Source organism: Salmo salar, chromosome 24 (assembly GCF_965601325.2).
Source record: "Salmo salar chromosome 24, fSalSal1, whole genome shotgun sequence".
Taxonomy (NCBI): Eukaryota; Metazoa; Chordata; class Actinopteri; order Salmoniformes; family Salmonidae; genus Salmo; species Salmo salar.
Genome location: NC_138314.1, coordinates 7,923,908 through 7,950,031, shown reverse-complemented (window position 1 = coordinate 7,950,031; position 26,124 = coordinate 7,923,908). Strand labels below are relative to the sequence as shown.

The 26,124-nt window shown below is 43.3% G+C and overlaps 1 protein-coding gene across 3 annotated transcripts in view; it reads left to right on the top strand.

Annotated features, from left to right (window-relative positions):
- Nucleotides 1-26,124, top strand: part of fbxl17 (F-box and leucine-rich repeat protein 17) — a 317,987-nt gene that overhangs the window by 71,355 nt on the left and 220,508 nt on the right. The window lies entirely within an intron of this gene.

Sequence of the window (26,124 nt, the reverse complement as noted above, 5' to 3'; positions counted from 1 at the left end):
CCCTCTCTCTTTCTCCCCACCCCTTTTCTACCATTTTCTTACTCCCTTTCTTTCCCCCTCTCCCTTGGGCCCCAGATGTGATCTACCTGGCACAGTCCTCTCCTCAGTGAAGATGTGATTATTGGAGGAACTCAACCAAAAGTTACACTAAAAGGTTTTTAATCTTTGGAAATTCACCAAAGTTGTTCCCATTTTTCATTTGAACGATTCTGAAAGGGGTTTTTAAACCCATTATCAGAGTGTCGTCCTCTGAAGTTTTGAAGGTGAGAAGCTGAGAAGCGAGGTGGGTTTGGCTTACAGGCATGGCCATAGTAAGTAGCCTATACCCCAGTGCTGTGGACTGGGAGAGTTTCAAGGTGCTTGGTCTAACTCACACTAAGTCAGACCACGTTCTTGTTATTTGACCAAGTTGGGTTTTTTTTTGTCTCACACACTTAGCTGGGGCTTGAACTATTTATGATTTGCGCTCCAAAGATTAAGCTGAATCCTGATGTTTTTACCATAAGTGTTTGAGTAGCTTACTCAGTGTGTAATGCTAGAGATGAAAATGGGTTCAGTCATAGAGTTGGCCCTGTTCTGTTGGTTCGGCTACTGTCCATCAGGAGGGAATGCGATATTGGAGAATGTTCACACCTCTGACTTTTGACCTCTCCGATCTCTACCTTCATTGTTTCGCTTCATCCATCAAACATTCATCCCCCCCAGACAACCCGTGCCTGTTTCATAGCTCCAGTCCACAACCACACATCAGACCATCCACATGAAATCATCTTTCTCCATTTGCTCTGCGACACATCGATCATTTATAGCTCCTTTTTCCTTCTTCTCTCGCTTTGTCATACCTCCTTTACCAATCTGTGCAACACCTGGTGAGGGAGCGGGACGTGCTGAGTTGCTGGGTCTGCTCTATCACCGCGGGGATTTAGGAGGCTAGGGTCCCTGAGTCAGGTGGAAATTGTAAGCTAAAGATGATTACTCTCTGCTGTAGTTCTACAGGTTATTGTATGCTCCCGTATGGTTTAGTTGCAGTATTGCAGGCAGACTATTTGGGAACATACAACAATGTGCTGTATTTGACTGGACTTTCTCCCTCTCTCCCCTGTGTACAGTAGGTTCACTCATACTTTCTACAAGCTGCCTTTCATTGTGTCCCTCAAGCTGCTTCCATGTTATGGGTCCCCTAGGCTTTGTAAATGTCCGTATTTGTGTTACGGTTTATTCAGTCCCCTCTGATTGCCCACACAAGGTTAAACACCGTAGGAACCTTCTTTGCAAAGGGACCTTTTATTCTCAGTCTTAAAAGCCCACTAGCAATCCACCTCTGCTTTCTCTCCTTTCGTGTTCCCCTCCATTGTTGTTCTCCTTGTTTGTTGTTCCTAGAGGGAGTGTTGGTGTGTGTGTGTGCGTGCGTGCGTGCGTGTGTGTATATGAGAGTGGAAACATGACTCGTTCCTTGGCTCCACGTAGTGTGTGTGTGTGTCTGAGTGTGTCTGAGTGTGTCTGAGTGTGTGTGTGTCTGAGTGTGTGTGTGTGTGTGTGTGTGTCTGAGTGTGTGTGTGTGTGTCTGAGTGTGTGTGTGTGTGTGTGTCTGTCTGTGTCTGTGTCTGTGTGTGTGTGTGTGTGTGTGTGTGTCTGAGTGTGCGGATACGTCTCAGTTCCTTTGAACGTGTATGTGTTGGAGCGTGTTGTGGTGGAGCATGTTGTGGTGGAGACCCCCCTCGACTAGGGCTGTGGTGGTCATGACATTTTGTCAGTCGGTGATTGTCATGCAAATAACTGCCGGTTATGGTAATTGACCGTTAATCAACATAAACACGTTTAGCATCTCCGGCTTCCACGCATAGTCTACAAGCCACTGTTGTGGACCTTTTTGGAACAGCTACATTTTAAAAAAGTCTAATAAATACATTTGATATAGCCTGCCCTACACCATTACAATAAATCCATGATTTATTTTAGGCAGGTCTGAAGAAACATTATGATATGAAGAAAAGTTAGCCTATTCAGAAGAATGGAATGGTATATTCTGAGTCGTTTATGCAACTTCCGTTGTGATACATATGTTTTGATTTGAATAGGTTCTAAGGCTGCATGATGATTTTGAAAAAAGTCACTTGAAAGGCAAGTGCTCTGTTTCTTGTGCAGGCTGCACACACTTCATCAGTCTCGTATTCTCAATTAGACAAGCACTTGATCATTTTGTCACCCATCAAACTATTCTCAATCTAATCTGGTCTTTACATATAGCATGCTAATATATGTGTGGAATTATTTTTGATTTAGACCCCCCCCCCCCTCCAATGGAGGTTATGTCCGGTTATGTTTTTAACATGCCAGGTAGGCTCCACAGGTTGTAAAGCAGATTAATGTGCTTAATTTTAAGAATAGACAAATAAATATAGCAGCATGAGGAATGTGGGATCCTCTTTTAAATAGTGGCCAGACTAGGTTCTGTTTCACTTGGCTCTCTGTAGGCTATGGGCTCTCCAACCAGATCCCAGGGGGTCTTGGGCCTTTAGGATGCGTGTAGAGTTATTTGGCCACTTAAGTTAAGGTACAAACCTTATCAAAACATATAGGCCTATGGGCTTGGCTACATGATGCATACAACTACGATTTGAAATGAATTTTGATGATATTTTTTTTTTTGCCTTAGACTGCACACGCTGGGCATCATTCACAAGTGATCATATTCTCACCCATCAGACTATTCTTAACTTAATCTTGTCTTTACATATACTAAATAATATACTTTGTGTGAAATGAGTTTTGATTTTGAATGGGCCGTTATCACGCACCTGTCGGAACAGGGGCCGGGGGAAAGAAGACGTCATCCGTATGCGTTTGAATAGCGAAGCCAGTCTACTCTGGTTGCAAAGTGACACGCCTGTAGAAATGTTACGCAACATGGGTTTCTAGAAACACTTATTTCATTCCGTGCGTCAACCAGCTGAGGAGCTGGCTCTCTGCGCAACAGGTGATCCTATTCTACTCAAACTCTGAATGCCAGGGCTCTGATGAAGTGTTTGATTAGATTTTTGATCGCATTTGCATTGATGTCCGAGTGATTTAGAGGGACAATAGAGCACTGAGTACCCGACATTAGCGACTGGCCTTTAGCATGTTTGGTAGGCTACTAAAGACCATCAGCGGCGTTAGAGCGCTGTTTCGGAGAAGCCTAGTTACGGTGACTCAACGGGTCACGTGGAATTTGACTGCAGTCATGAATCTTGACTGCCGGGTGTGGTGGTATTACGGTCATCATATCAGCCCCCCCCCCCATCCACCTGTATTGGTTGGCGTTGGAGCTAAATGCAGTTAGAAACATCGCTGAGTACCAAAATGCCACAGCTACCTGCAGGCTACGGGAAATAAATAACACGCACACGAGAGGAGATGGGTTCTGATATGGTGTATACGTGTGTGTTCTCCATTCTCCTGCGGTGTGTGTGTGTGCCAGCCTCATGCATTATGTGTTTGGTGCAGGGCAGAGGCTGCTGCAGGATTAGAGCATCAAAGTGGCCACTGGGGCCATATCAAAGTCTTAACCCCTCTACATTAGTCATGTACTGTAAATAATCCAGACGTTATGGGCCCTGGCTGTGTGTGTGCGCGCAGACTGTTGCGTCACACTTGGGTTCTCTAGAGAAACCAGACTCAAATTAGCAGGAGGGTTAATAATGTATCATCGTATCCTCTCTCTCCCTCTCTCTCTCGCTCTTTCTGTCTCTCTCTCCCCCTCTCTCCCCTCTTTCCTCTCTCTCTCTCTCTCTCTCTCTCCTCTCCTCTCCTCTCCTCTCCTCTCCTCTCCTCTCCTCTCTTTCACTGACGCATGTTGCCACACAGCGTGTGTGCCTGTGTACAGTGTAGACTCGGATCTTTCTGCCATCCTTGGACGGTTCGCCTAAACGTTTTTTCAATGTGCCTAAGACCAAAGGTGTTAAAATCCGCCCCAGATATAAAATATACCGAACAAAAAATAAAATGCAACAATTTCACATATTTTGGCGAGATACAGTTCATATAAGGAAATCAGTCAATTGAAATGAATAAATGAGGTCCTAATCTATGGTTTTCACGACACTGGGGAATTAGTTTTATTACAGACAGAAATACAAATGATATTGTCCGCAGCACAAGGTGCTATTTCATCAGGATGCTATTTAATCTGCTTCTTGATATGCCACATCTGTCAGGTGGATGTATTATCTTGGCAAAGGATAAAATTCTCAATAACAGGGATGTAAACAAATTTGTGCGGAACATTTGAGAGAAATAAGCTTTTTGTTTGTGTGGAAAGTTTCTGGGATCTTTTATTTCAGCTCATGAAAAATGGGACCAACACTTCACATGTTGCGTTTATATTTTTGTTCAGTGTTGAACAGATAATGGACCTATTATATATTTTTAAATAATATAATCTTTGAGAACTAACAATCGCCAAAATAAATGCAAGACAGTCAGGGTTTTTGGAATTTTTGGAATTTAAAATTCCAAAAACAATGATTTTAGCAGTATTGATTTTATGTTTAAGCAAAATAACACAGTGTTGTGTGTGTTGGCCAAAATGCATAGAATTGCATGAAATTAGCCTTTAAAATGGCAAAATGTTCTCTCGGCTCCATGCCATAATATGTAGAATTGCAGGAATTTAGCTTTGAAACTGCAACATTTTCTTTCAGCTGCATGACAAACTGTGTAGAATTGCAGGAAAGTAGCTTTAAAACAGCAAATGTATATCAGCTAGGGGTGTGACGTTTAATCGAAAATTGAGATCGTTAACATTTAGAAAATAAATCCCTAACTGAAAACTTCTATTACATTAAAATCACAGTGCATTTATCACAAATACATAGCACATCAGTGTTGTAACGTTAGTAGGAGATGATAATGATTCTTCAAATTATTTGTCACAGATATAAAGTGCTCTGCATGTTATCATCGTAAAGTTGGGAAAATGGCAGAGCGTGAGGCTGTTCTTAGGGCCAAACTCAATATTAACAAGCTGTTCTAAATGTTTTGTACACTCAGTGTATTTGGCCTTGAAGTGACAAAGCCGATCTGCCCGCTTCGTGCAAGTCCGTGTGAATGCGGTGACTTTACAGCCTACGCTTAGTTTTATTTGAATGTTACCACCCACCAGCATGGTGTTTTTAATGAATCGGAAACAGCTGCAAAGTTATTCCTATTCGCGACTGAGGCAAAACAGCCTTGTGTCCACTTGGTGAGCCATGGAGCAAATTAAAATAGGGGGTGCAAATTTATGTTTTTGCACCACTTTTTTTTTATCAGAACATTTTCAGAATCCGTTGGATAATTTGTCACTTATTTTTGAGCTAGTCTGTATTAAAATTATGCAGTGCCTTCAAAGTATTCACACCCCTTGACTTTTTTTTTTGTGTGTGTTATAAAGTGGGATTTTTTGTCAACAATCTACACAAAATACTCAAAGTGGAAAAAAAGGAAAAACCTTTTTATAAAGAATTATGACAAATAAAACACAAATATATCTTGAGTAGATGATACATATTCAACCCCCTGAGTCAATACAGGTTAGAATAACCTCTGGCAGGGATTACAGCTGTGAGTCTTTCTGGGTAAGTCTATAAGAGACATTCCACAACTGGATTGTGCAACTCCAGTGTAGATTTAGCTCTGTTCCTTTTCTTCTTCTTTTTTTTTTCCTGAAAAACTCCCAAGTCCTTAACGATGACAAGCATACCCATAACATGATTCAGCCACCACTATGCTTCAAAATATGGAGAGTGGTACTCAGTAAAATGTTGTATTGGATTTGCCCCCAAATGTAACACTTTGTCACATTTTTGCAGTATTACTTTAGTGCCTTGTTTCAAACAGGATGCAACTTTTGGAATATTTGTTTTACTGTACAGGCTTCCTTCTTTTCACTCTGTCATTTAGGTTAGTATTGTGGAGTAACTACAATGTTGTTGAGCCATTTTCTCCTATCACAGACATTAAGATGTAACTGTTTTAAAGTCACCATTGGCCTCATGGTGAAATCCCTGAGTGGTTTCCTTCCTCTCCGGCACCTGAGTTTGGAAGGACACCTGTATCTTTGTAGTGACTGGGTTTATTGATACACCATCCAAAGTGTAATTAATAACTTCACCATGCTCCAAGGGATATTTTTTTTTTTTTTTTTTTTTACCCATCTACCAATAGGTGCCCTTCTTTGCGAGGCATTGGGAAACCTCCCTGGTCTTTGGTTGACTGTTTGAAATTCACTGCCCGACTGAGGGACCTTACAGATAATTGTATGTGTGGGGTACAGAGATGAGGTAGTCATTGAAAAATCATGTTCAACACCTATTATTGCACACAGAGTGAGTCCATGCAACTTATGTGACTTGTTAAGAACATATTTACTCCTGAACTTATTTAGGCTTGCCATAAGAAAGGGGTTGAATACGTATTCTTTCAAGAATTTTTTTTAATGAAGTTATAAAAATGTCACTTTGACATTACAGGGTTTTGTGTGTAGGCATGTGACAAAAACATCTACATTGAATCAATTTTAAGTTCAGGCTGTAACATATCAAAATGTAGAAGAAGTCAAGGGGTGTGCATACTTTCTGAAGGGACCGTAACTGACTATTTTATAAATGGTATAATTGGGTGATAGCATTTTGCAAGCCCTGTCGCCCCAAGATGAATGGTTTTGACTACTAAAGTTTTACTTCACTACACACTCCACTGCTTTTATTGGTGTAACGTTAGAAACCACAAGTGTCTATCCAGATAATGAAAAGACACCCGTGAAAGAGAATCCAAGGAACTTAGTTGCATGATCATGAGTAACGTAATTGTATCATTTCACTTCCCCTGTGACAAAGCCAAGTCAGCAGCCTACCTACCAAAGGTTGCACCATGTCCATTAGCATGTAGAAAAATGCGTACCAGCTACCTTTCAATAGTTATTCATATTGCCAGAGCTACATACACTATATATACAAAAGTATGTGGACATCCCTTCAAATTAGTGGATTCGGCTACTTCAGCTCACAGATGTATAAAATTGAGCACACAGCCATGCAATCTCTATAGACAAACATTGGCAGTAGAATGCCTTACTGAAGAGCTCAGTGACTTTCAACAAAGCACAGGATGCCACCTTACCACCAAGTCAGTTCGTCATATTTCTTCCCTGGTGGAGCTGCCGCATTCAACTGTAAGTGCTGTTATTGTGAAGTGGAAACGTTTAAGAGCTATAACGGCTCAGCTGAAAAGTGGTAGGCCACACAAGCTCACAGAACGGACCGCGTCTTTCTTTTTCCCAACGCAGTTAACCCAACACTACGCCCCGTTATTCAGAGGGACGTTCTACTACGCTCCCATTGGCTAGCTAATGTCTCACTCACAGGCGATCAGCACAGAGACAGTGGCCTTCCAAGGTAAGGATGGAAAGTGTAATTGAACAATTAGTTGCCTACCGTAATGCAGGCCTATTATCATCATGTTTGGTAACATTTGCCCATGTATTTATTTTTAGAGTTTCAATGAGTTGTAAAAATGTCTCAGGTCGGCTAAGTTTTCCTAGACTACTTAACGTTACTAGCTCGGTATTTGAAGTTGTTGTATTATCATTAGTAGTCTATTATCAGGTAAAAGTATATGCGTATTATTCATAATTTCTCAAATATTTATTAGCTAATCATTCAGTCGAATACGCTATGCTACAGCCATTGAATCTGTCTTTGAGCGTTAAGGGACGTTAATGGCTAGCTCTATGTTATTATACATTATGTTATTATATTTTTCAATCTTGAAGTACAAAGGCAAATGTTATTAATCAGTGGCTGAAATTTTGCGCTATGTGATATTCACTTCCGGACTTGGAGAGCGCTCAAAGCGTTGTAGAACGCTACCTGCCCCAATGCATAGTGCCAACTGTAAAGTTTGGTGGAGGAGGAATATTGGTCTGGGGCTGTTTTTTTATGGTTCGGGCTAGGCACCTTAGTTCCAGTGAAGGGAAGTCTTAACGCTACAGCGTACTGTTCAATGACATTCTAGACGATTCGATTTTGGGGAAGGCCATTTCCTGTTTCAACTTTAAAACTGCAGGACTGCAGAAGATTGTTTTAAACGATAAAAAAATGTCAGTTTCAACATTAAGCCATTTTCTTTTACATTTGTCACATCCCTAATCTCAGCTCCATGGAGAAATGTGTAGAGTTGCAGGAAATTGGCTTAAAAATACAACAATTTCTCTACACCGCCTAGATGGAGGCCTCAAATCTTCTCTTAGACCCTTTTTGATCCAGAAACAACCCTGGGACTGTTTTCATATCAGTGAGTGCATTCCTGTCTGTGTGTGTGTGTGTGTGTGTGTGTGTGTGTGTGTGTGTGTGTGTGTGTGTGTGTGTGTGTGTGTGTGTGTGTGTGTGTGTGTGTGTGTGTGTTTGCCTCGGTGTGTATACATCTCTGTGTGTTTTGAGCAGGATTGTATCTGAGTGTATGCATACTACTAAACCAAGGTTTTGCTGCTTCCCCTTCCCACATCACACAGATCCCCACGGATACCATATCTCTGTGACATCCCCCGCTGGGCCGTCTCCCCAGTTGGCCCATCCCATAATATTCGATTTTTATGCATCCTTCTAATGCCGTCTTTAAGACTCCCTCTCTCCATCCCTCTTTCCTCTGTCTTTTGATCATCATCAGTCTCTGGATGGGGTAAGCCTGCTTTGTGTACTAAAGGGCGTACATGTTTTTCCCTCACACACACACACACACACACACACACACACACACACACACACACACACACACACACACGTACACACACACACACACACACACACACACACACACACACACACACACACACACACACACACACACACACACACACACTACTAGTATGTATAACCGGCATCATGCGGTGTGTTAGCTTGTGCATCTTGTCAGTGGTTTATTTGTTCGGTGTATATAGTACAAAGTCTTTTCCTTAAGCCGTTACTGTAGGTCCAGATTGTTTGGGCGCGCTTTCTCTCTTTCTCTCTCTCTCTCACACACACACACACACACACACACACACACACACACACACACACTAGAGCTGGGCAATATGGACTAAAATCCATATTGCGATATATTGCCTGGATTGATGCGATTAAAAAAGAAATAAAACGCAAAGTTTATAACATGGATGTGCACCCCATTTTTTTAATTTAAATGACCCTTTAAACTACTCCTGCTAGTCTGATGGTTGTAGCCATCAGTTGTCCCATTACCAATCATCCATATACGCAAACTGATTTTATTTCAAAGTTCACATTTCTCTAATATAGGCTACTTATTGTAATGAACAATATCAGCAAAATGCCTGCGATAAGTGATCGGTATGGCCGGTGTCTAACTTTTGGTTTATCGTCCCAGCTCTAACACACACACACACACACACACACACACACACACACACACACACACACACACACACACACACACACACACACACACACACCTCCAATACAATAAACCCACTGCCGTGACTTACTGTCTAAATATGTGTGTGTGTGTGTGTGTGTGTGTATTGTGTGTTACGGTCCCAATAAAGCCTGTGTGTCTCATGCCTGGTGTATTAGTGTCTAGACTGATCCTTGGCTCCTGTCCATCTCTCTGTCTCTCTCTTTCTCTGTCTGTCTCGCCCCCTCCCTGTGTTCAACCCTGCGAACCGCGGTTCTCTAAGTCTGCACAGAACCTTCACACACACACCTGGGGGGGGGGGGGGTTAGGATTAAACTGGGGATGAAATGAAACTGATCCAAGGTCAGTGTGGTATTTTCCATAAGGTTAGGGAAAGCGTCATCGTGGTGCCGTTACTTTCCTGATAGAAATGGCTCCAACTCGCACGTTTAACCACTGCACGTTCGCCAGTGTTTTTGTCAAGTCGATCTTTTCCGAGACAATCGTTTGCTGACATAGCATTAGAATTGACGTGGCCAATATGGCAGTAAATGAGTGTTTGGCGATGACCCTAGGTCCAATTGTGATCTGATTCGCTAATTAGACACACACACACACGAGAGAGGTCATTAGCTGCCGTGCAGGCCGTGTTAATGATGCACTCTCCCGTTTAACAGCTGCCCATTCCCATTCATTGTCAGCTGTAACAGTTATGGGAGAGATAATGGTCTAATTGTCTCAAGCCCGTTGTGTTTGGAAGAAATGGACAGTATCTGTGGATTCATGTTGAAATCTCAGAGGTTATGTTTAAGCAATAAGGCCCGAGGAGGTGTGGTATATGACCAATATACCACGGCTTAGGGCTGTTCTTAAGCACGATGCAATGCGGAGTGCCTGGATACAGTTCTTTGTCGTGGTATGCTGGCCATTTACCACAAATCCCGAGGTTATAATATTGCTATTATAAACTGGTTACCAACGTAATTAGAGCAGTAAAAATAAATGCTTTGTTATACCTGTGGTATACGGTCTGATATACCATGGCTGTCAGCCAATCAGCATTCAGGGCTCGAACCACCCAGTTTATAATGCAAATTATACCAGAGCGTTGTTGAATACTCGTTTCTGATAGGCTAGAAGGGCATTCTAGTATTCAAAAACCTAATCATGGCGCAATATTAAGCACTGCACATGCAGACTGTACTTGCTACAACGTTACAGAAAGCTAAACCAACAGCTACACACACCGAAATTGAATACATTGTAAGCGCAGGTCCAAAGAGGGAAAAACTTAGCTAGCGAACTAGCATTCATTTGTTTTTAGAGAGACACCACATTAGGTCATCAGATGTATGATGGGATGAACATGAATTTCTCCGGTCCTTCAATGTTTCAGTCATGACGCAAGTGGCGCTATGCTGTCAAATCCTCCCACGTTTCGAGATTGGCCACCTGTTTTCAGCAATGGATATTGTTGAATTCGGTTGTCATATTAGCATGTTTGCTAGGAACAAACTATTTAGCTAGCTTCTAGCTTAGTGTTTGATATGCAATGCGATCTCCTCGTCATGAACAGTGTCCTGACGAGAAGGCAAACTTTTCTATGCCAGGCAAGATCGCGTGTCATTAGATCTATCCAAATTCATTTCACTATAAAACAAGCTTAAACAAACGCAAATGCTGCTACTTTGCTTTTATTCTCGCTGCAGAGGTTGACGTGACTGTGTCAGCTGTAGTTGGCTGGCTAGCAAGCAAGGAATAAGAACATTGGCATACAGCATGGCAACGGGAAACAAAAATAATGAACAACTTTAAATAGTCCATCAGTGAAAGCATGTTATTTCTACTGGCAAATGTGTGCGTTAGTATTGTTTTCTTTGGCAACTGTGGTATAAGCAGGATAAACACCTCCGTTCTGTACATTACCTCAGAAAAATGTACGCCACCAAGGGACTCCGCCTCGTCCCCGCTGCGTGGTCCATTATTTCCAAGGTAATGTACAGAACGTCAGTGTTTATCCCTTACATACATGGTACACCATCACCCACTCCCTCTCTCTCCTGCTCCATCTCTTTGTCTTGTCTCTGCCCTGTTCTCCCCTGCCTCCTATCCCTCTATTTTGTATGTATCACACGTACACACCACTGTTTTACATACATACTATTGAGATATCCTGTAACAGCTACACTGGGGCTGTGAGTTTGAAACGGACACAGTGAGAACATGCTGGACACGTTATGTACGGTGGGATTAGCTACACAATGCAGAGTACAGGCACAATGGGGAATAGGCTACATGTGGAAATGACAGTGCATTTCTCATATTCACCTGCTTGCTGGATGTTGTATATGTATAAGTAAGACGTCCCAAGGTGCTACCTGTCTTACTCCAGCTCTATATTATGTCTCTAGGTAAGAAACTACCCCGGCTCTCTCACTGTATGAATACAGCATATTTCCTGTTCAGGTCCTCCCATCACTGTCTCTCCTCCCTCCTGCATAATCTCTATGGATGTGCTTTGGTCTGACTACCCAATGGAACAGACCTATAATTCCCTGCCCCTGGCCCTGTCACACGCCTGCAGACTACTGATTCTTTGCTGCTCTTACAGGCCTTCTGAATAAATGTGTGTGTGTGTGTGTGTGTGTGTGTGTGTGTGTGTGTGTGTGTGTGTGTGTGTGTGTGTGTGTGTGTGTGTGTGTGTGTGTGTGTGTGTGTGTGTGTTTCCCTGTGTCTGTGTTTGTTAATATAGGTCTTGAAAGCATGTGTGTGTGTGCACTCTCCTAATTCCTGAGGTTGTCACCTGCCCCGCGGCCCACCTCTAGCTCTAGTCATTAGGCCCTGCCAGGCCGGGGCCACATGCCCAGAGGGGGTGAGAGCAGAGGGGGCTGCTGACTTCAGGTGAGCCCCAAATTTTTCTGACCTATGGTGACACTGATAAGGCAGAGGGGATGCGGTGTAGATTTGAGCAGCATAGGAACGGAAGGGAAGCGAGAGGGTGACAATGTCTCGATGGCTGGTGGAACACACACATCCGTTTCAGGCCCAGTGAGTCTTACCGTTTGATGTTTTAATGCAGTGGTTCCCAAACTTTTTATAGTCCCGTACCCCTTCAAACATCCAACCTCCAGCTGCGTACCCCCTCTAGCACCAGGGTCAGCGCACTCTCAAATGTTGTTTTTTGCCATCATTGTAAGCCTGACACAAACACACTATACGATACGTGTCAGTACTTTGCCCCTTGATAACCAGCGCACTTCTGTATGTTGTAAAAGCGTTACATGGTCGCTGCCCATATCATTGCATAGTGCAGAAGATGCACGAGAGTTATTGGGCGTTGCTTTAACAAAGTTAACCATTTTCACTGTAGTGTCCAAAATAGTCTTTCAAGCTGTCAGGCATTCCCTTGGCAGCAAGAGCCTCTTGTGGATGCTGCAGTGTACCCAAGTGGCGTCGGGAGCAACTGCTTGCACAAACATTACCACTCCACTATGTGTCCCTGTCATGGATTTTGCGCCATCAGTACAGATACCAACACATCTTGACCACCAAAGTCCATTTGATGTCACAAAGCTGCCCAGAACTATAAAAATATCCTCTCCTGTTGTTCCTATTTCCAGTGGTTTGCAGAAGAGGATGTCTTCCTTAATTGACCCCCCCATAAACGTAACGGACATATACCAGGAGCTGTGCCAGGCCCGCCACGTCTGTTGACTCATCCAGCTGTAACGCATATAATTCACTGGCTTGTATGCGAAGCAGTAATTGCTTCAAAACATCTCCTGCCATGTCACTGATGCGTTGTGAAACAGTGTTGTTTGATGAGGTCATTGTCTGTGTAGTTTTTTGGGGCCTTTTCCCCCAGCATTGTCCCAGCCATATCCGCCGCAGCAGGAAGTATTAATCTTCTCCACAATAGTATGGGGATTGCCTGTCCTAGCCACTCGGTAGCTCACCATATAAAATGCTTCTAGCCCCTTCTTATTAATGGTATATGTTGCTTTAATACATGTCTTACTACTCGAAATTCGTCTTAATTCTCCCTCCAAAAACTCCCGCGGCTTATTTTTCAAATTGGCATGTTTTGTTTCCAAATGTCTGCGCAAGAGTGACGACATCGAGTTGTGAGATAGTACTTTTGCACATATAACACACTGTGGCTGAGGAAAGGCAGAACTCCCAATATAAGTGAACCCCAAATCAATGTAGTTCTCATCATATTTGCGCCTCTTCGATGGTCCAACGTCCCCCGTCTCTTTTTCGGTGCTTTCCCGGGTAAGGGGGCAGTAGCTCTTCGGCTGCATCAGACTCACAACTGTCAGTGTCCATACTAGCTGGGCTTACAACAAATGTAGAATTACTGATGATAGCAATGGATGTGCTCGTGGAAGCAGAACAACTTTTCGTCGACAGGTGCAGGTGTAGTACTGCTGTTAGTAGCAGTACTACCAGTAGAGCTGGTATGTGTCTCTACGGACGCGGGCCTTACACTCTTTTTAACCATTTATCCATTTTCGAACAAACGGAATGAGCAGCAGCTATGTTTGGCAACATAAGGACCGTTAGTGGAATTCCCGCGAGAGAGTAACGGTTAATGTGATTGGATGTTAATTATTTGACTAGGCTACCTGTATTTGACATTGTGTTGTTATTTCGCTGAACACTAGATGGTTTAATTAGATTTTTGGCAGTAAAACGGGGCTACTCAGGTGAGAAAACAACCTCACCCAAATGTATAGCCCCGTTGGAAAATATAAATGGACTGGATTTTTTGTTGTTGTTGCACGTACCCCTGGGGGTTTGGGAATACCTGTTTTAATGCAAGTGTTTGGAGGAGGCTACGTCTAGTAAATATCCCGCGTGTATTGTAGTTTAGCAGGTTAATAGTCCCTCTGTAACCCTAGGTAATTGAAAGTGCATTGAAATAGGTAATATTTATGTTCTGGTCTGGCTGGACCCCTAAGACTGCTAGTGGGGAACACACACGCTCACATGTGTCTAAGCTTACACGTTCAGAGCGTAGGACTTTGTCTCTCCTTCATAACATAAACCGTGGACAACAGGTTCTATCCACAGGAGGAGGGGAAGTTTCTATAGAATCCATGTGTAAATGGATATAATCTCTCAGTAAATTGACCCTGTCTCGGAGGACATTTTCTCCTAAATCAAGACATGCTCAGTCCTAGCTCTATGATAATATCTAGTATTAGCATATATACAGTACCACTCAAAAGTTTGGACACACCTACTCATTCAAGGGTTTTTCTTTATTTTCACTATTTTCTACATTGTAGAATAATAGTGAAGACATCAAAACTATTGAATAACACCTATGGAATCATGTAGTAACCAAAACAGTGTTAAACAAATAAAAAAATATTTCCTATCAAAGTAGCCACCCTTTGCCTTGATGACAGCTTTGCACACTCTTGGTATTCTCTCAACCAGCTTCATGATTAATGCTTTTCCAACTGTCTTGAATGAGTTCCCACATATGCTGAGCACTTGTTGGCTTCTTTTCCTTCACTCTGTGGTCCAACTCATCCCAAACCATCTCAATTGGGTTGAGGTCAGCTGATTGTGGAGGACAGGTAATCTCATGCAGCACTCCATCACTCTCCTTCTTGGTCAAATAGCCCTTACACAGCCTGGAGGTGTGTTGGGTCATTGTCCTGTTGAAAATCAATTGTTCTGTTGAAAATCAAATCATTGTCCTGTTGAAAATACCCCTAAGCGCAAACCAGATGGGACGGCGTATCGCTGCAGAATGCTGTGGTAGCCATGCTGGTTAAGTGTGCCTTGAATTCTAAATAAATCACAGACAGTGTCACCAGCAAAGCACCCCAACACCATCACACCTCCTCCTCCATGCGGAGATGATCCGTTCACCTCCTCTGCATCTCACAAAGACACAGCGGTTGGAACCAAAAATCTAATTTGGACTCATCAGACCAAAGGACAGATTTCCACCGGTCTAATGTCCATTGCTCGTGTTTCTTGGCCCAAGCAAGTCTCTTCTTCATATTGGTGTCTTTAGTGATTGTTTCTTTGCATCAATTTGACCATGAAGGCCTGATTCACACAGTCTCCTCTGAACAGTTGATGTTGAAATGTGTCTGTTACCTGAACACTGTGAAGCATTTATTTGGGCTGCAACTTTCCTGTGGCGGTCCTCATGAGTGCCATAGAGCTTGATGTTTTTTTGCGACTTCATTTGAAGAAACTTTGAAAGTTCTTTAAATTTTTCGTGTTGACTGACCTTAATTTCTTAAAGTATTGATGGACTGTCATTTCTATCTGCTTATTTGAGTTGTTCTTGCCATAATATGGACTTGGTCTTTTACCAAATATGGCTATCGTCTGTATACCACCCCTACCTTGTCACAACACAAGTGATTGGCTGAAACGCATTAAGAAGGAAAGAAATTCCACAAATTAACAAGGCACACGTGTTATTTGAAATGCATTCCAGGTCATCAAGGCAAAGGGTGGCTACTTTGAAGAATCTGAAATATAAAATATATTTTGATTTGTTTAAAACTTCTTTGGTTACTACATGAAAAAATATGAATGAGTAGGTGTGTCCAAACTTTTGACTGTGTGTATAACACACACACACCACACACACACACACACACACACACACACATATATATATATTTTTTCTCCACATTTTTATTACTTTACAGCACTATTCTAAAGTGGATTAAATTTATTGTTTTCCTCAACAATCTACACACAACACCCCATAATGACAAAGCGAAAACAGGTTTTTATAAATTTTTTCAAACTGAAATGCCTTATTTGCATAAGTATTCAGAACCTTTGTTATGAGAATCAAAATTGAGTTCAGGTGCATGCTGTTTTCATTGATCATCCTTGAGATGTTTGTACAGATTGGAGTCCACCTGTGGTAAATTCAATTGATTGGACATGATTTGGAAAGGCACACACCTGTCTATATGAATTCCCACAGTTGACAGTGCATGTCAGAGCAAAAACCAAGCCATGAGGCCGAAGGAATTGTCTGTAGAGCTCAGAGACAGGATTGTGTCGAGGCACAGATCTGGGGTAGGGTACCAAAAAAGTTCTGCAGCATTGAAGGTCCCCAAGAGCATAGTGGCCTCCATCATTCTTAAATGGAAGAAGTTTGGAGCCACCAAGACTTCCTAGAGCTGGCCACCCTGCCAAACTGAGCAATCGGGGGAGATGGGCCTTGGTCTGAGAGGTGACCAGGAACCCGATGGTCACTCTGACAGAGCTTCAGAGTTCCTCTGTGGAGATGGGAGAACCTTCCAGAAGGACAACCATCTATGCAGCACTCCACCGATCAGGCCTTTTATGGTAGAGTGGCCAGATGGAAGCCACTCCTCAGTAAAAGGCACATGACAGCCCGCTTGGACTTTGCCAAAAGGCACCTGAAGACTCTGACCATGAGAAACAAGATTCCCTGTTTTGATGAAACCAAGATTGAACTCTTTGGCCTTATTGCCAAGCGTCACGTCTGGAGGAAACCTGGCACCATCCCTACGGTGAAGCATGGGGGTAGCAGCATCATGCTGTGGGATGTTTTTCAGAGGCAGGGACTGGGAGACTAGTCAGGATTGAGGGAAAGATGAACGAGGCAAAGTACAGAGAGATCCTTGATGAAAACCTGCTCCAGACCTCAGACTGGGGTGAATTTCACCTTTCAACAGGACAACGACTCTAAGCACACAGCCAAGACAACGCAGGAGTGGCTTCGGGACAAGTCTCTGAATGTCCTTGAGTGGCCCAGCCAGAGCAAAGAAAAAGCCATATCTCAGACTGACCAATAAAAAGAAAAGATTAAGATGGGCAAAAGAACACAGACACTGGACAGAGGAACTCTTGGAACTCTTGGCAATTTCTCGCATGGAATAGCCTTCATTTCTCAGAACAAGAATAGACTGACGAGTTTCAGAAGAAAGATCTTTGTTTCTGGCCATTTTGAGCCTGTAATTGAATCCACAAATGCTGATGCTCCAGATACTCAACAAGTCTGAAGAAGACCCGTTTTATTGCACATCAGTTTTCAGCTGTGCTAACATATTTGCTAAAGGGTTTTCTAATGATTAATTAGCCTTTGATGCACCTGTACTGACCGCGACCCAAAAAGATCATCAAGGACAACAACCACCCGAGCCACTGCCTGTTCACCCCGCTATCATCCAGAAGACGAGGTCAGTACATCAAAGCTGGGACAGAGAGACAGAAGCTATTTTTCAATCTCAAGGCCATCAGACTGTTAAACAGCCATCACTAATATTGAGTGGCTGCTGCAAACATACTGACTCAAATCTCTAGCCACTTTAATAACTAAAAATTGAATGTAATAAATGTATCACTAGTCACTTTAAACAATGCCACTTTATATAATGTTTACATACCCTACATTACTCATCTCATATGTATATACTGTACTCTATACCATCTATTACATCTTGCCTATGCCGTTCGGCCATCGCTCATCCATATATTTATATGTACATATTCTTATTCATTCCTTTACACTTGTGTGTATAAAGTAGTTGTTGTGAAATTGTTAGATTACTTGTTAGATATTACTGCACGGTCGGAACTAGAAGCACAAGCATTTCGCTACACTCGCATTAACATCTGCTAACCATGTGTATGTGACCAATGAAATTTGATTTGATTTGACTTGGATTAGCTAACACAACATGCCATTGGAACACAGGAGTGATGGTTGCTGATAATGGGCCTCTGTACGCCTATGTAGATATTCCATTAAAAATCAGCCTTTTCCAGCTACAACATTAATTTACAACATTAGCTATGTCTACACTGTATTTCTGATCAATTCGATGTTATTTTAATGGACAAAAAATGTGCTGTTCTTTCAAAAACAAGGCTATTTCTAAGTGACCCCAAAATTTGAACAGTAGTGTATGTATATATAAACTTTGCATTTGGAAGGTTTCACCATTTTGTGTGTGTGTTGGAAACATAAAAGTTAGATGTTTCGACTGACTGTCTTTTTATGTAGATGAATAAGGGGAACACACCCACACACCAAGATTAAATGAGTTTTTCATGGGCCATGGCATCATTTTCCATTGGTTTACGCTTCCCCCCCCAAAAGCTTAACTGTGCTATACAGAGTCTTAGCAGTGTCGAGAGTTAGTCAGACCTGTAATAGTTCCAAGATTAACATCAAAGACCTGCCTTTCTAATCAACACAAACACGATCAATATCCTCTCAAAGAAATACAACGTTGGAGTAACAGGAGGCTTGTCTCTGCCGACGGAGAAGTCAACTCTTTCAGCTTGATCTCCCGTTGGTTGTTAAAGAGCTCTGTGTTCTAGCCAGCTCTTTGTCCATAAACACTGCTCATGTCGACGGAGAATGGAGGTGGCTCTCTCTGTCTCTCTGAAGGCTCGTAAAGTACACACGCACATGCTATTCATGTGGATAGGAGGAGTAAATTCGGGAAGGCTTGTCAACAGAACAATCCAATATAGAGGTTTAGCGAGGACTATACTTTGACATTGGGAAAAGTCTATATGTGGTCTATTTATAAAAGGCAGACCTAGGGTCAGAGAATCCTCTTCAACTCAACCCTCCGTGTTAACATCCGTTGGTCGGCGCAGGGAAAATAGCTTTGAGGGTCGGAAAAGTAATGCATTCAAACACTCTACGTGAATAATGTCAATTGGGACTGATCACTCCATAGTCCACGCAGCTACCTGCTGATGCACACCTGAGCTTTTGTGCCAGAACACTCACCAGACAATCCACTGCACATCACAGTAGACTACAATGGACAGGTGAGGGCTGGTTGTGCCCATTTTAAGCAGTTGGATGGTAAGATGTCATGGATTTCAATGGATGCCTATGCAGGGTAACTCCAGCACACCATTGATTGTGCTTCTCTCCAGTGTGGTGAAATGATAGCCTGCTTTGTGGTAAGGGATACAATGGCTGGTTTTCCTCCAAAGTAGCGTTTGATATCCCTCTGTTTGACACTTTACAAAGCACTATTGATCCTCAGGGATAGGCCTACAAGAACTGCTCATATTCATCTCTAAGCCATGATTTTGTGTGTGTGTGTGTGTGCTGTGACTCTAACGAGCACTCCCGCACACTTACAGTACACACGCACACACACAATCTGCTAGGAAAGTAGGTGCAGAGGGCATCATGCAAATGACAGGCAATTTTTGCTTTGCGATTCACGCTCCACAGGGAATCATGGGATCAATCACCGTAGCGATGATCGCCCATGCAGATTCTAGCTAACGCTGGTATCATCAGGGTTGTTGACAGTGATAGAGGGAGGTGTGTGTGTGTGTGAGAATGGTGTATTGTCAGATCTCCCTCTGTGTGACTTTGTTTCCAGCTACAGTGTAAGAAGCTGTCTTTATGTCTAGAGTCGATGTTCCAAAGTGGACGGTAGTTGATCTCCAGTGTGTAAGAGGGAGAGATGGGGAAGCTATCTTTATAGATTTTTACGTTTGGAAATTGACTAGGGTGTAAAGTTGAAATATTGATCTTGGGCTGAATTTTCAACTTTTCCAGACAGTTGTAAAAGGCCTTCATGCTCCCAACCCTGCCTTCATTTTTGATATGATAGAATGATCTAGATTTTATGATGTATGTATGATGAATTGATGTCGAGAAATAACTTCCACTGCTTTTTTTCAAACGAGGTCCTAGCTTACTTTTGCTGTTAGGCAGGTTTCACTGACACTAAAGTCCTTTATGGGTTCGTTGGGTTCCAGTTAAAGAAGTGCCAGCAGCAAACTGTGGGTGAGTCAACGTGCTCAAAGCAAAGTTCGCTTCGCTCGGTTGCCTCTTCAGTGAACTGTTTGTGTTTGTTCCTGATGTGCGAAAGGTGTGACCTTTCTGTCAGACAGGGCCTGGGGTCCCCCTGGTCTGTTTACAACACAACACCAGCCGTCCTTCACCTGCTCTGCTGCCTCTTAAGATTAGTTACCTTAGTGCACAGAGACAGACAAGAGAGACAGAGTACAGCGAAGGGAAACAAAGAAACTGAAACAGTAGAGAAATACCAGTCACGGAGAGGGAAAGAGAGGAAGAGGAGAAAGAGGGAAATTAAACACGGCCCTCGTGTTTACCCAAAGCCTTTGAACGCCACCAGCCCACAGTGGGGCATCGTGGGTAGTCAAGTGGTCAGAGGATTAGTTGTGTCATCACATACAGCTACCCACGTTGGCAGGTCACAAACACACACACACACACACACACACATACATACACAGCCATCAACAGGGAAGATTTCCTTGCTGGGTAGATGAGGGGTTGCTAGGTGGCCTGTCAGAGCACCCACACAGGAGACCCCACCGTTTTTCTGAGAGGGACACACAAACACACACAGACGTGTTGTGACGTTTAGTGTGGTTCACACCAAGGCCTCCCTGAGAGGGGTTAGCAGAGCTCAAGTGGCAGTTGAAGTTGGAACATTTTAACAGTAAACAAAGAGTTCTACCAGCGTTGTAAAGTTCAGTGTTGGGATGAAGTTGCGTTTGAGTGACGGGGGCAATACTCTAGACAGGCCAATGTCAGCAAACAACTTCACAGTTCATCAGGAGCTGTGTGTGCTGGCTGAACCATGTCCATATATTCTACGAAATGTAGCCTATTGGGTTCCAAAGTGTTTACAAAAAAACAAATATGCAATTTAAATCTATGCTGTAGGCTATGTGCGAATCATGTGGCATACTGTGTGTGTGTGTGTGTTTGTATTACTGTGTTGTAGATCATTTACGTTGGACCCTAGCTCGCATTTACTCTATTTACTTACAATAGGGAAGTGTTCATTTACCTTTTTCGCCACCTCAGTCTTTTCAAATCAATACTAAGTGTCCATGTGAGTTGTCTTTTGTGTGTTACTGCTCCTTCATGAAGCCATCATCGGCGCTATAAACAAGGAGATATCCATCCTGGGAGAGTGTTTATGAGTTGAAATGATTGCTCTGGAAAAATAGCTTTGATGAGAACCATCCCGCTTCGACATTCCGCTTCTGTGTCAGTTTACGAGCGTTATCAGGAAGCCCTGAAGCTGCTTGGAGTGCTTTAATAAAACCCTCTTAATAAATGGACTGATGTAGACAGGCTGGGTTTCAACTGGTTCAACTGTAGCGGGTTTTCCGCTCTTGTTCCGTGGGTTGAGTTGGGTTTCTGACAGGCACGGTGGGAAAAGAGAAGCGGCCGTATTGTTTTGACTTTTTTTTTTTTAAAGGACTGACGCACGCACGACCGGATTCGATGTGCGTGCGTGTGGATAATGCTGGAGCACCTGTTCAATACTTCATGAGGCTCTGTGTGAGCTGCCATCGACAGGTTTTTAAATGCCCACTTTAGACTAGAAGTCTGCTACCCCAGCGTTTTCTCAACGACACCCCCTGCAGTCAGCTAAATGACGACCTCCTTCCCAAACCTAGCTCAGGGACTGACTGGAACAAAACCGAGCCCTTCAGACTCTGAATGAGACCATTAAAAACCAGATCCCCTACCTAAAAGGCTTTCAGACCTCTGTGAGCTAGGCACTCCTTCTGCACTCCTCTTTTCATCTTTTTAAACCAAGACCCGAGTGAGAGGCTGAGGAATGAGTGAGCATGAAGAGGAGTGAAGGGTGCAGAGATACTGTTCCCTAGTGTTTTGCACGCACACATACACACACCACTTTTAATGGACGGTACAGTTCGTATGAAACCGTGCCCATCCTGCCCTGTTACGCGCTGGTGGGATAGGATTCTCCTCTCTCTGTCTCCCCTCTCACCTGTTATGAGTTAACACACACACACACACACACACACACACACACACACACACACACACACACACACACACACACACACACACACACACACACAGCTCTGATGGACAGTTTGAATATGGCCAGTCCATGATTTGTTTGCCTTGGTCCAGACGGCAGTCATTTAGGAATCATGTCAGAATGTTGGTTTTGATTCTGTTGGTACTCAAACTGAAAATGTTTTCCTGATGGTCTATTGGCAGAGTGAAGGTTTGCTTTCAGGCCAACCTGCTTCATATGCCAGCTGTTCAAATCATGTCCCTCCTGGATGCAGAGTACTTTCCAATAGAAAAATACAGAAAAAGACTTGGGGTGCATCTCAATAGTCTAAACTGATCACCTCTTCCTCGTCTGCACTGATCTGAAAACATACAGTAGGAAAAACCTTCATCTTTCTCTCTCATTCCGCATATGGAGCACAGAACTATATTATTATATTTATACATTTTATTATATTCTATTTCAAAAGGATTCCAACATACACTACATTACCAAAAGTATGTGGATACCTGCTCGTCGAACATCTCATTCCAAGATCATTGGCATTAATATGGAGTTGGGCCCCCCTTTGCTGCTATAACAGCCTCCACCCTTCTGGGAAGGCTTTCCACTAGATGTTGGAACATTGCTGCGGGGACTTGCTTCAATTCAGCCACGGGCATTCGTGAGATCGGGCACTGATATTGGGCGATTAGGCCTGGCTCGCAGTCTGTGTTCCAATTCACCCCAAAGGTGCCGATGGGGTTGAGGTCAGGGCTCTGTGCAGGCCAGTCAAGTTCTTCCACCCCTATCTCGACAAACAATTTCTGTATGGACCTCGCTTTGTGCACAGGGGCATTGTCATGCTGGAACAGGAAAGGGCCTTCCCCAAACTGTTGCCACAAAGTTAGAAGCACAGAATCGTCTAGAATGTCATTGTATGTTGTAGCGTTAAGACTTCCCTTCACTGGAACTAAGAAACCATGAAAAACAGCCCCAGACCATTATTCCTCCTCCACCAAACTTTACAGTTGGGGACCGTGCGTAAAAATCTCCTGTCCTCAGTTGCAACACCCACTACCAAGGCCTCTGGAAGCAACGTCAGCACAAGAACTGTTCCTTGGGAGTTTCATGAAATGGGTTTCAATAGCTGCGCAGCCGCAAACAAGCCTAGAATCACCATGCGCAATGCCAAGTCTCGGCTGGATGGAGTGGCGTAAATCTCGCCGCCATTGGACTCTGGAGCAGTGGAAAAGCGTTCTCTGGAGTGATGAATCACACTTCACCATCTGGCAGTCCGATGGACGAATCTGGGTTTGGCGAATGCCAGGAGAACGCTACCTGCCCCAATGAATCTGCGAGCTCGTGTGGCCTACCACTTTGCGGCTGAGCTGTTGTTGCTTCTAGACATTTCCACTTCACAATAACAGCACTTATAGTTGACCGGGGCAGCTCTAGCAGGGCAGAAATTTGACCAACTGACTTGTTTGAAAGGTGGCATCCTATGATGGTCACTGAGCTCTTCAGTAAGGCCATTCTACTGCCATTGTTTCTTTATGGAGGTTGCATGGCTGTGTGCTCGATTTGATACACCTGTCAGCAACTGGTGTGGCTGAAATAGCCGAATCCACTAATTTGAAGGGGTGTCCACATACATTTTGTATATAGAGTGTATCACTTTCTATGCAAACCCAATTTTGAAATAGAAGAGAGATGAATATAGCTTTACATTTGGCTTCATTTGAGGACTTTGTTGAGGCAAGACAATCATGTGTAGGTAACTTCAGTCTGAGCAGGAGTAATGGATGGTATGTTGGCTGAGCAAAGCAGAGACTGATGAGCCTCCTCTGTATTCCTCCTCCTCTCTGTCTCTCGCTCTCCTTGGCGTTCCATCTTCCTCTCCCTCGCCCTGATAACCTTTAAGATAACAAAAAGACGACGGAGAGAAAAATGGGAAGAAAGTATGGAAAAATGCGAACGAGTCTTTGGCCTAAAGACCGGCATGAAAGAGAGGGGAGGAGAGAGAAGAAATATGTTTTTCTTGCTTTCTCTAATTAAGACGGATTTAGACCTGGGAACTAGGTGAGGGGACACGCTGGCCAATCAATGTTGTTTCTGGATAGAGAGCCAGACAGACATGGATAAAGCAGACGGGACAGTCTGAGGTGGTCACCCTTTGACATAGCTGCGTCACATGATGTTTAAGAGACGTCAGAATCAGACTGATTTAACATGGGAGAGTCTCTGATCAGCAGTTGTTTAGCACAGAGGTAAATAGCAGTCTGTGTGACTGTTTTCTTTGATCATATCTGATGTGCTTAGAAAGAGTCTCGCTTTGAAATGGGTGGCAGGTAGCCTAGCGGTTCAAATACCCAAGCTGGAAAACAACACATTTTGCGTGTACTGTATGTAACAATAAAACATTTTGAAATGGTGTGTTTGTTTCTAAGAGAAAGGGGTGTGTTTGAGAGAGAGTTTTCAGTGTTTGTGTGTGTGTCACCGGTTTCACTGATGAGGTTCTCACAGACCGTAATCTTTAATTTGCTTCCCACCTGTAGCCGTTTAAACTTCTGTTGACCCTGAAGTAGTAAAGACGACCAGTGTTCCTGCAAGGGCCACCTTCCGGATCATGTTCAGTAGGGCGACAACCTGTTTCAAACCTTCTGAAACAGGGAGGTTTTGTTTTTCCAAGTTCTTCAAACCCAACTGGTAACGGCACGCTGGACAAATGACCGATTTCGCGTTCGGATCTGACACTAAGGCTGTTTGCCATGCTCAGTGGCCAGTCCAAACCCCGTCTCATCTGGGACACTGGAAATGATGTGCATTCTTTTATCTTTCATTATGAACATGATTCATGGGGTGCATCACAATAGTCTCTGAGATGATGCATCTTTTCAGTGTGAACACAGTGGGGAAGCTGGGAACGTGTATTTGTGTGTGTGTGTGTGTATGATGTCTGTGCAGTCTTTTGTAGAACAGTATACCAGAACCCCATGGGTTCCTCCTCTCACGTTTCCCCTCCTCGTAATGCTCTCTCATAAACATCAAAGCAGCTCGTTGATTTATATGGAAAACATCCCGTTTCAAAGGGCATGTCTGGCTTTATTAAATGAACAAGGATATTGGTATTTTGTGTTATTAGCAATGTCAGCACTATATGTAATCTGAGAAGCGCTCAACCAGGGCTAAACCCCACACACACACACACACACACACACACACACACACACACACACACATGTTTGTTTTACTATCTTTCTGGGGACCAAACAATTGATTCCCATTCAAAATCCCATTTTCCTTAACCTTAACCACAAAACCTAACCCTAACCTTAAACCTGACCCCTAAAATAGCATTTTCTCTTGTGGGGACTGGCAAGGACTTCTGGTCCCCACAAGGATAGTAAAACCAAACACTCGCATTGTTTCCATGGCACTGCTCTAGCTCAGCCTTTGCTGTATACTTTAGTTTGTCTTGTAACCTAGTGTGGGATAATATGGATCTGTAAGTCTGCAGTCCCGTGCCTCCGCCTCCCGTCTTCTTTCTTCTGTCTCTGTGGAGTTCATGCAGGACCCACTGGAGGGATACGGTTATCCCCTTTTCACCCTAGTGTTCTCTTCTTTTCATCTTTATATTGACCAAAATGTTGTGTGTTTTGGGGTTTAAATGAGAGAGGAACAGGGAGAGTCAACAAGCCAACTGAATACAGAGAGCTGTTTTTTCTACTTTCTTTTTCTTTGTGTGTTCTCAGTTTGATCTCAGTGGAGAAATGGACAGTAATCTTTCTTTCTCGTTCTTCTTGCCCCCCCACACACTCTGTGTTTGATTTATATTAGCATGCAACTTCATAAAATGGCCAACGTGTACCTGTGTGTGCGGGTGAATGAATGC